Source organism: Microtus ochrogaster, linkage group LG4 (assembly GCF_000317375.1).
Source record: "Microtus ochrogaster isolate Prairie Vole_2 linkage group LG4, MicOch1.0, whole genome shotgun sequence".
NCBI classification, from domain to species: Eukaryota; Metazoa; Chordata; class Mammalia; order Rodentia; family Cricetidae; genus Microtus; species Microtus ochrogaster.
The window spans coordinates 41987416-41997855 of record NC_022030.1 but is presented as its reverse complement, the minus strand read 5'-3'; positions in this window follow the sequence as shown (position 1 = coordinate 41997855).

The window sequence follows — 10440 nt, the reverse complement described above, 5'->3', positions numbered from 1 at the left end:
TTTCTATACAACCCAGTTTATCTCACTGTGATGCCCAACATGGCCTTGGGTTTTACCTTGTTGAAGCATGTGTTAGCTTCTTTGTGGACCAGCTGCTGTGGTGATCTTCTTATATCTACTGTTGAAGACTGGCCTTGACAAAAATACCTCTTACCAGGGTAGGGGATGGTGATTTTAGAAATACAAGTAAAGAATATGAAGACACATAAAAAAATGTGTCAAGTGAATATATTATTTTATATCAGAAACCATAGAAAGTAATGGGAAGGCATTCCAGTGACTGAAATCCGGAAGTCATCCCTGTTTATTTTTCTACAGCTTTTATACCCAATGTAAATGGGGGGGGTAACAAAAGATAACAAAAGACTGTATTAACATGATACAAAGGATAACTCACACAGTCAATCACTTTATTGCTCTGAGACATCAAATCATTTACATTCTGTAGTCTAGGTAGCAAAGCTGCTCTAGGTCACATCCTGAAGACCACCCCTCCCTAGGTGACCTCATAGTTACAGAAGAAGGAGCAGAAGTACATTTGAATATCCTGACCACCTGTCAGGATGGCATGGAGCTATATTAATTTCAGAAGAACCAAGCAGTCACATCCTGAGTTGGGACATGCAGCTATGCTTGTCAATCTCCAAACTCTCTGACAGTCAGACAAGGTGGAAATAGGTCTGCATTTCTCAGGCTTCATCTATGATCCCTCTTGACACACTTTGTTATTCTTTACAGACTAAAGTTAACTGTATGTATATACATTTATTTTTTTAATTTTTATTTATTTATTTATTTATTTATTTATTATGAGTACAATATTCTGTCTGTGTATATGCCTGCAGGCCAAATAGGACTCTATAGAATTAAACAAGATAGGCATAAACCAAGAAGAAAACTTCTTGATTGGTAAATGCCATTTTCTTAGCATGGAGGATCAAAAAATAGAACAAGTTAAAATGATTTGGAAAACATTCTAAGACAGCTCCCGAAGTGGTTATGTTATGTTATGGTTTAAATAAAATGGTGAGTGGCTGCAGTGGGCAGTGGGCCACAAGGGGCAGCAGATCCCAGGCAGAGAGCAGCACAGCAGGTGAGAGACCTCTGCAAGGCAGCCAGTCTCCTGAGGAGTCGCGGCGGCAGTGGGTGAGAGACAGAGATAGACACACCATGCAGAGAAAGTGGTTATTTATTTAGTGGTTATGGAGGGGAAAGGGAAAGGGGGGAGAAAAGAAGGAAGAGGAGTAGAGAGAGAAACAGAGAGAGAAAGAGAAAAAGAGAGAGAAAAAAGAGAGAATGAGAAAGAGAAGGGGAGAAGGGGAGAAGTGGGAAGAAGGGAGAAAGGCAGAAGCTGCCTCTTCATGAGAGACAGAAAGGAAGGAACTCAGGCTGGAAGCAGAAGGAAGATCAACTTGCCTCAGCAGATGTGGGGACAGGGCTTGTCTCTTAAGGGACAGGACAGACCATTACATTCCCATCTCTTTTAAAATAAAAAAGAGGAAGGTTAGGTACAATAGGTTAAAGGATGGCAGACTCTCAAGACTGCTTCCTGCTTATTTGTGGGTGTTGTCTTGGGGGCAACCTGAGAAAGCTGGGTGCTGGCCACATCCTGGCATAGCTGGTCTCTTTAGGTCACATCCTGGGATATCTGGTCTCTTTGCTCCTGTCCAGTGTTTGTGGTATGGAAATTTTTGGTGTCTCTTACATCTGTTTAAGGTATTGGCAAAACAGAAGACAAAGTTAAGTTTTTAGAAAAAAAAATATTAAGGACCAGGGAATTGAGAAGGGTGTATCTGACCTGTTTAAGGTAGATCCTTCAATTTGACTCCCTGGAACTCACAAGAATTTTGGGGGTTTGTGAACCCAAAACAGTAGCATATTTATATCAGTATGACTGTGTCAGATATTTTTGCAAAATGAAAAGTATCTTTAAGACTATGAAAGGCAGTGTTAGAGAGAAATTTGATAGCATTCACTTTTCCTCAAACCTTTATAACTTGCAGGTACACACCTTAATAACTTATATTTGTATTTTGCTGAAATTTGTTTGGTGAGGTTGTCCTTTTAAACTGACAAAACCTCTCAGCTGTCAAACTGTATCAGAGATCTTTGAGAAGGATAAAATTTTACTTGAGTAATTGATTAAAAAACAATAGAGAACCTACTTGGTTGGCACCTAGAGCCACTCCTTGGGTCCTCAATGGTCACTGAGAGTTGTATTTGCCTTCTGCTGTTTAGTGCAGGACCTTCCAGCTCCCCTTCCTGTGGGCTAAGAAATCTGTAGGAAAGCAAGTGTACTTTGACCTGAGCAGCTAGGCTGTCAATTCCAGCAATTCTGTCCATTGTCTAGAGATCTTCAGTTTATATTTTTGTCCAGTGGCAGTTGGCAGTTGGAACAAATTGTGGATGGACATTGTTTTGTGCCCATTTGTCTTCTGTCTTCTTTGGAGGAAATAGAGTGCTGCTGCTAGGAGCCAATCTGTCTCTTTTTGTTATAAAAAGGTTTTTTTTTTAATAATCAAGCATTTAAATGCCATATTTCCCAGATCTCTGAGTGGTTGAGAGTTGTTTAATGGGTATAGACAAGTTATAGAATCTGCCTAGAAAATTGGGTTCAAGCTTGACTGTACTAGTTCTCAACTTAGCAGGTAAGATTTACACTCATAAAAAGACAAAATGAAGAAAAAAACTGCTTGCAAAAGAAGGTTAATCGCAGAACTGACAATAGTAGAAAACAGCTTAATATATTTTAAATTAGGGTTGAATTAAATATAGCATATTTTGGTAAGAGATTTAAAAGTACATACCAATTTAAAGCATGAAACTTATTGTTTTGTAGTCTGAATGAGATATAATGGGCAAACAATTGTAACATTTAACAGTAAACATAGTGCATTTAAGTTACATGTTAAACACATACACAGAGTGAACAGGAATTGGATGAAGTGGATGCTCTTGGTGGGCCCTACCAAAGGCATGCCACTGCACAAAACACACATGCAAGAGAGTCAGCACCAGGAGACCAGACAAGGAATATCTCAGTAATGATGGCCAGACACGGTCACCTGACCTCAGTCAAAATGGCCGTCGTCATGTGTTGTATAGCGAAGCCACGTTTTTTGAGCTGTGGGAGTTTTAAACATAATAACAAGAGAGAACTAGACCACAGTCCACCCTGTGGCCAAGCTGCTATGCCACAAGCCACAGTGGGTAGCAAATGCTGAAAGTAAAAATAGCTGCCTCACATATCCATTAATCTTGTCTGTTTCCAGGGTCCAGCAATAGTGGTAGCAGGGATAGTTAGAGAAAAAAGTGGAGCCGGTGGGACACTGGCAGAGCATTCACAGGTGGGTGACTGATAGTTTGAGGGTTTATACCATAGGTGAAAACCCATGAAAACACCACAGGGCCTATAGAAGGACATCTCCTCTCTACAGGCAGGGTGTTAGTGAAACACAACACTGCAAAGCCTATAGGGAAACATCTTTTCTCTACAGGTGGGTGTTGAAGCCTGACTGGTTCTGGTCTGGGCAACTCGGAAGCAAGAGAGGCTAGAAAAAAGAAAAGAAAAGAAAAGAAAAGAAAAGAAAAGAAAAGAAAAGAAAAGAAAAGAAAAGAAAAGGAAATGCTGGTAAGAAGAAAATCAAGGCACCCAGGGAAAATACTATGGACAGGTTGATGAGAGCTGCGTTCAACTCAGAATGGCCTTCAGGCAATAAGAACCCTCTTCTCTTTTACTAGTGACTGCCTTTGACCAGTTAGAAGTATTGCCCTGTGTTCCCCTGTCTTTCTCCAATCCCAGCATCTTTAACGTCAATGAGTTACAGCACAGAGCCTCCACAATCATGTTCCATGCCTCCAACAGGCCCCATTTCCCAGTGTCAGCTAGGATCTAGATGGTGAACCTGTTTCTTAGCAGATCTTGCAGCAATCCCAGGGGTCACTGAAGGACGTCTACAACACCACTGATCAAGCCAATAACCTGCACAGTTCTTACAAAGCATCCTTGTGCCTGACTTGCCTTCTTCTACTCCTGTTGAGAATGCTAGAAGACATTCTCATGGGCAAATGGATGGTACTCATAAAACTATACCTTGATCAACCAGTTACTGTTGTAAGGGACTGGCTGTTTGTCCTGGCCTCCCAAAACTGAAATAAACACACAGAAACTGTATTAATTAAATCACTGTTTGGCCAATTACTTAAGTGTATTGCTAGCTAGATCTAGAATTAGCCCATCTCCATTATTTTATAGTTTACTATGAGTCACGTGGCCTACTGGTAAGGTTTCAGTGTGTCTGTCTCTGGTGGCCTGCTCCATGGCTTCTCCCTGACTCCGCCTCCTTTCTCCCAGCATTCGGTTTAGTTTTTCCTTCCTACCTCTATTCCCTGCACAGTCTCAAGACAGTTTCTTTATTAACCAATGGTGTTCACAGCATACAGAGGGGAATCCAACATCAAATTAACAGCTTCTGTTTCACAAGAATTTTCCTTATGTGGTTTCTTACAGAAACTATGGTAACCTAACCCCTACCCTTGCATTAATCAATGTGTAAGTGATGAGGAGCAGGGACCAAGGAGGGTTGGTGGGGATCCTCAGGCTAGTGACAAATAGAAGTGCTGTACAATAACTCTCATGGGGTGACTTTGGGTTACTGAATGCATAAGGTGAAACCTTTTACAGTTCTTATTGGAACTGTCCCCATTTTAAACCCCACCAAATCTGAGTTGTTGTAGCTATTAACCATATTGATGCTATGCTTAGAGATGACAAGAGGCAATCTTTTAACAAATTTTAATGACTAAGAGTTTTATAATTCTTAACATTGCTATTTTATAGATGAGAAAAATTAGTGGAAAGGGGGTTATTTAAAATGTATTAGAATGTTTAAACATTGAACCCAGAAGTATAAAATAGAAGTTTAAACTGATGAAACAATTAATCTAATCATATATTTTAATCAACTATTTTGTCAAGCATTACTGCCTTCTAATAAAAATCTATGTTTGTTGTTACTTCAGAGTATGATGTAATAGGAAAGTGCTAAAATAAATGCCAGTCACCTAGTGAGTTGAGAAACTGTAGAATTCTATATGATTCTCTATGGAAGCCTGGCTCAGGAGAGGCATCATTTAATAAGCAGCAGCTGTATCCAACAAAGATCTGCCTTTCATAAGGCTCAACAACTTAATTTGCATGTTACTAGGAAAACTGAATGAAGTATTGTATGATAACCCATATCATTTGACAAGTAAATTTTTTTTGGTTTTTCAAGACAGGTAAAATCTTTAACTCATAGCTTTGAGAAAAGTAGGGGATTTTCTTTTTTGTTTTTAATTTTTAAAATATGTATTCTTAATATATATATATAATTATAATTAAATGATATAATTAAATATAATTATAACATTTCTTCCTTCCTTTTTTATCTATACTTTACATGTGGCTCATAGTTTGTTACTAATTTTCTTTTCTTTTTTTTTTCCTTTGGTGTTTCGAGACAGGGTTTCTCTGTAGCTTTAGAGCCTGTCCTGGAACTAGCACTTGTAGACCAGGCTGGCCTCAAACTCACAGAGATATGCCTGCTCTGCTTCCTGAGTGCTGGGATTAAAAGTATGCACCACCACCACACAGCTGTTACCTAATTTTCTACAGGTCATGCTTCCTCAGCAGCTGGCTGGTGTCTCCCCTTCTTCTCTACCCTTCTCATCATTCTCCTAGTTTTGTTGTTCCACCTGTAATTCCTGCCTGACTACTGGCCAATCAAATCAGTGTTTCATTAAACCAATATGAGTGGCAAATCTTGACAGTGTACAAGGGGATTATTTCACAGCATTTGGCATTTCTAGGAGACACAATCTCATTTAAAGAAGAAAAGAAAAGTCACTGCTCCTCTGGTTTTGCCTTATTTCTGCCCTCAGATACAGGGTTTATAATGTGGATGCGTCACTTAGGACTAGACTCAACAAGTCTGCATTTTGATTAGTTGTGGTGTTCTGTAAAGGTCTGCAGCTGTTGCAAAAAGAAGTGTCCTTGATAAGAGACAAGTACTACACTTGTTGATATAAGGAGAAGTATTTGGAATGTACTTAGTTTAGTAAAGTGGCAATTGTAGATTCTCCTCCAAGATCTATGACTTCACTAGTCCTGGGTAGTTGTCTAGATTTACAGTACTAGACATGATTTTGTTTTTGTTGAGTGGTCTTAAGTTTATTAGAAAGCTGTAGGTTACTACTAAGGTATATGCACCACTATAGGTATATATTTATTTTAACATCAACTTAAGTGTATCATAGGTATTTTAGGTAGATATTAGCATGGTCCCTTATCATACTTTTCAGACATCCTTACTGTTACTTTATTTCATTCCTTCTTCTTTGTACTTATATTCCTCCTACTCCCTAATTAAAGTCCCCTCAGTCTTTCTATTTCCATAAAATTAACTTATGACAATGTACTAAATAATGAAATGCTGTTACCATAAAGTGTCTTACCAAGAGTCTCAGATATTAAAATCTGATGATAAAATAATCAAAACTTGGAGTCTGCTGGTATAAAACAGACACCATGGACTTGGCAGCTTGCTTTACATTTGGGGTATTCTTCTCTGTGGATTCAGTTTCTTTACCTTGGCAGATGCTGTTTTTTTTTACAGCCACCAGTACTAAAAACTTAAAGAGTAATAACAGGCCACACTTAGAGACTGGCAGTCTGTGATTACTATGGCTTACATGGATCTCTTCTCTTTCCCACTGGACACCCAATGGCTCCACTCAGCCTCATTCTGCTGAGTGGCACGGGGACGCTTCTGTGAGGCCCTCCATGGTCACCATAGACTTGTCAGCCTAACCACTCTAAACCTGGAGAAGCTCCAATCTCAGCAGGGTCCTAAGCCCTAAGTCTCAAGCCACCTGTTATGCCCAAATCCATGAAGTCCCCCAAAAGGGAACAAGCAGACTGAGTCCCATATGTAAAAACAAAGAGCCTTTATTTTATGCAAGTTTGCAAACTCGGTCTCTCTGCATGTCCAATGTATTGGAATAAATGGAGAGCTCCCAGCTCAGTTAGAGTTGGTTTTTTATAGTAGTAAAGGTGGGGATGAGGGGTTTCTGAGCTTCAGGACCCCTGATTGGCTAACATTTGTCTAGGGGTGTCCTGGTGAGTGTGTGCTGGCAGGTGATCCTATCTACAGCAGTTGGAACATTAGGCATTTTCTTTGGATGGTCTTTGGGTAGTAATTGGGTAATCTCAGCTTGTGGTTCTTCCTGCAATCAGATATTGCTTTAGGATAAACTACTGAGACTCAGGCCTCTATTAAATTTATCAATGGCTGAGTCCTACGTTGGTAGGTGATAATGGTGGGAAGTAAAGAACTTTCTTTGGGTGACCTCTTCATATTTAGCTTATCATGGCTGGCTCTTATACCACCAACCTTCTCCTGAGTAGCTGATTTCTGCACCAACCAAATGTTTTCTAATATTTTTGTCTTGCAACTTTCAAATGGACCTCATTCGAAGATTCTTTAATCAGTCCTTTGAATGTGTTCATTAACCTGTGGCTAAGAAGCTAGCTAGTACTTTCCCAGCTAAACAGAAAATATAACCCAGGGCAGTCTGGCCACACATGTGGGGCCCAGGCTGTTCAGTTGCTGTCGCAGGCAGTAGCAGGTTCCAGGAAAAGCCATAAACTGGCACCACCCAGGAGCAGACCCTCCAAAGGAAATTCCTAACATTCCAATCACTGTAGATAGGATCACCTGCCAGCACACAGCCATTGCTTTTCACCAGGACACCCTAGACAAAATGTCAGCCAATCAGAGGTTCTGAACCTTAGAAATGCCTCACTTTTATCTTTGCTACTATAAGAACCCAACCGTTTCCTATCACTCCAATATGCTGGACACTCAGAGAGTCCGAGTTTGCAAACTCCTGTAAGAATAAAGGCTCTTTGCTTTTATATACAGGATTCAGTCACCTAGTTGTTTTTTGCGAGGACTCTGATTTGGGCATAACAGAATTTCAGCCCCCAAACCTCTTATCAATCTTCCCACATCAAACTATACTCTTAGTCATCAATGTGTGTCCTTTGACTGATGAGATAAATTCTTGAAGTTAATTTCATTGTTAATTTACATACCACAGGAGGGGACAATTTTCACATTGTCTTAGTCACTGCTCTATTGCTGTAAAGAGACATCATGACCAAGGCAACTCTTATAAAAGAAAGCATTTAATTGGGGCTGGCTTACAGTTTCAGAGGTTAAGTCCATTATCATCAGGGCAGGAAGAATGGCAGCATGCAGACATGGTGCTGGAGCTACATCCTGATCAAGAGAGAAAGGAAGAAAGGTGTGTGGAGGTTGTATATTAGGTCTGGCATGGTCTCATTTTTGTGACCTGATACCAATTATCTCAGCCACATTTTAGTTTCTCAAGCCCAAAAGAATCTAGTTCTAATATCTTGTCTTTTTTGCAGTTTTGGATAATCTCTTGATGTATGTACCCTTTTGAATAGAAAATGGATAAAGGTCATAAACACTGAATGCCATTGCATTGTCTTCTAGAGTCCAACAGGCATTCGGGGACAAGTGAAAGAAACATTCACCAGAACTAATCAGAGTTATGGATAAACTGAAGTCCACATTCACACAATGGCCCAGCAGGAAAGGGGAAATGATGGAAAGACAATGGGATAGAAGACATAAAGCAAAGACAGAAAGTCATGAATAAAAGGACACATTCTGAGCATGAAGTCACCTGAAATTTGTGTGAATTCAGGAAAACAGAGCCTAGAGACAGCATTCAATATTGTAACATGTTCTCAAGTTGTAGAGTACTACAAGCTATTTATTAAAGGTTTTTGACAATTAGGAACAGCATTAGATCATAATTTTAGAATAGCAATTTTAGCAACAATGTGAAGAATGGATCAAGAGCATTGATTTGTGTTGAGGAATGACAAAGCTTGGGCTGTGAAGATGAGCGATAGTCAAGTTCAGGTGAAAAGAACAAATGAGGATGCTTTTGAAATAAAAATGATAAAACCTAGGATGTGAGATGGTTAACATGGAAGAAGACAAATGAATGACGTTTAAAACTGAATAATAAAATAGATAACAACTGTTAACTCAAATGAACTATGTGGAAAAAGAAGAAGTTGTGTTCACCGAAAGTCCATCAGAAAACACTAATTCTCATCCTTGGCAGAGGTGGAATGATAACCACAGGTAGCTGCATGATATCAGCACCACATGTATGGTCCCATACAGGGAAACAATGCTCAAGGGCTGGCTTGGCCCAGTCATCTCTAACCTGCTCCTATTATTAATAATGGCCACCGGTAGAACTAACCTTTAAATCAGGGAAGAAACTTCTTGGTTGGAGAATTATACAAAGTAAGAAATGACAGCAATACCACCCATCCCTCACAGTTCATCCTGAGCTATTATTTTCTCCAAGTTTAGGCACTGTCTCTTTGGGATGGGTCTAGTCGATCATAAATGTGTTGGTGATTAAGCCACATGAATTGTCTGCTCTGGGTCTCCATAGTTTTTGCTTTGAAGAAACAAACACTGAATTATAAAGCCTCTCACAACTGGATTAGACAACTGTATCTGTGATTCATTGTTTTATTTTGTTTCGACTCCAGTTTGCTTGGTTGACATGGGATCTCACTATGTAGCCCAGGCTAGACTCAAACTCAAGTCAATCATCTTGTCTTGGCCTTCCAAGTGCTAGGATTATAGGCATGTGCCACAGTGTCCGCTGTCTGTTTGAGGTTGGGAGAGGGTCTTTTTTTTCTAATTTCCCTACTTTCTCTTTATGTTAACTCATTACAAATAAGATTTTTTGTTCCATTTCCTTTGGTTTGCAGGTAAAACAGCTGGTCATTTAGGAGTAATATTCAAGCCATAGTCACAATATCATAGGGCTTAACTTTTTATCTATCATTTCCTTATTTAACAAGGTTAATAATCTCTCACAGAACTTTGGGAAATTCCTAACACATAAATGATGACATTCCTAGGGAATGGATGAGTCTATGTAAGCTTTATTCACAAAAGAAAGAAAGAAAACCATTGAGAGTGAGATGAACACAGACCACAGGGGGTAGATACTCTACAATCTGCAGTGTGCACGACATGAGAATGAGAGGCTGCTGAGCTGTAGGACAGAGTACACAGTGCACAGTGACTTTGCAGAATTGTCAGTGGTGAAGACAGACTTATCTATTATCACCGCCAGGTAAAAAACACTGGAGCATCTCTATGCTTTCACCTCTCACCCTGTTCTGCCAATCACAGTTGGTGGACCCAGCTCCTCCCTGCATCTTCAGGACATTCGTTATGGGCTGACATGTGACTGCTACCTCAGACTCTAGCTTTAATTGAATGTGACTAGACTTATTTGATTGTATAACACGTGCAAATGAAATTTTCC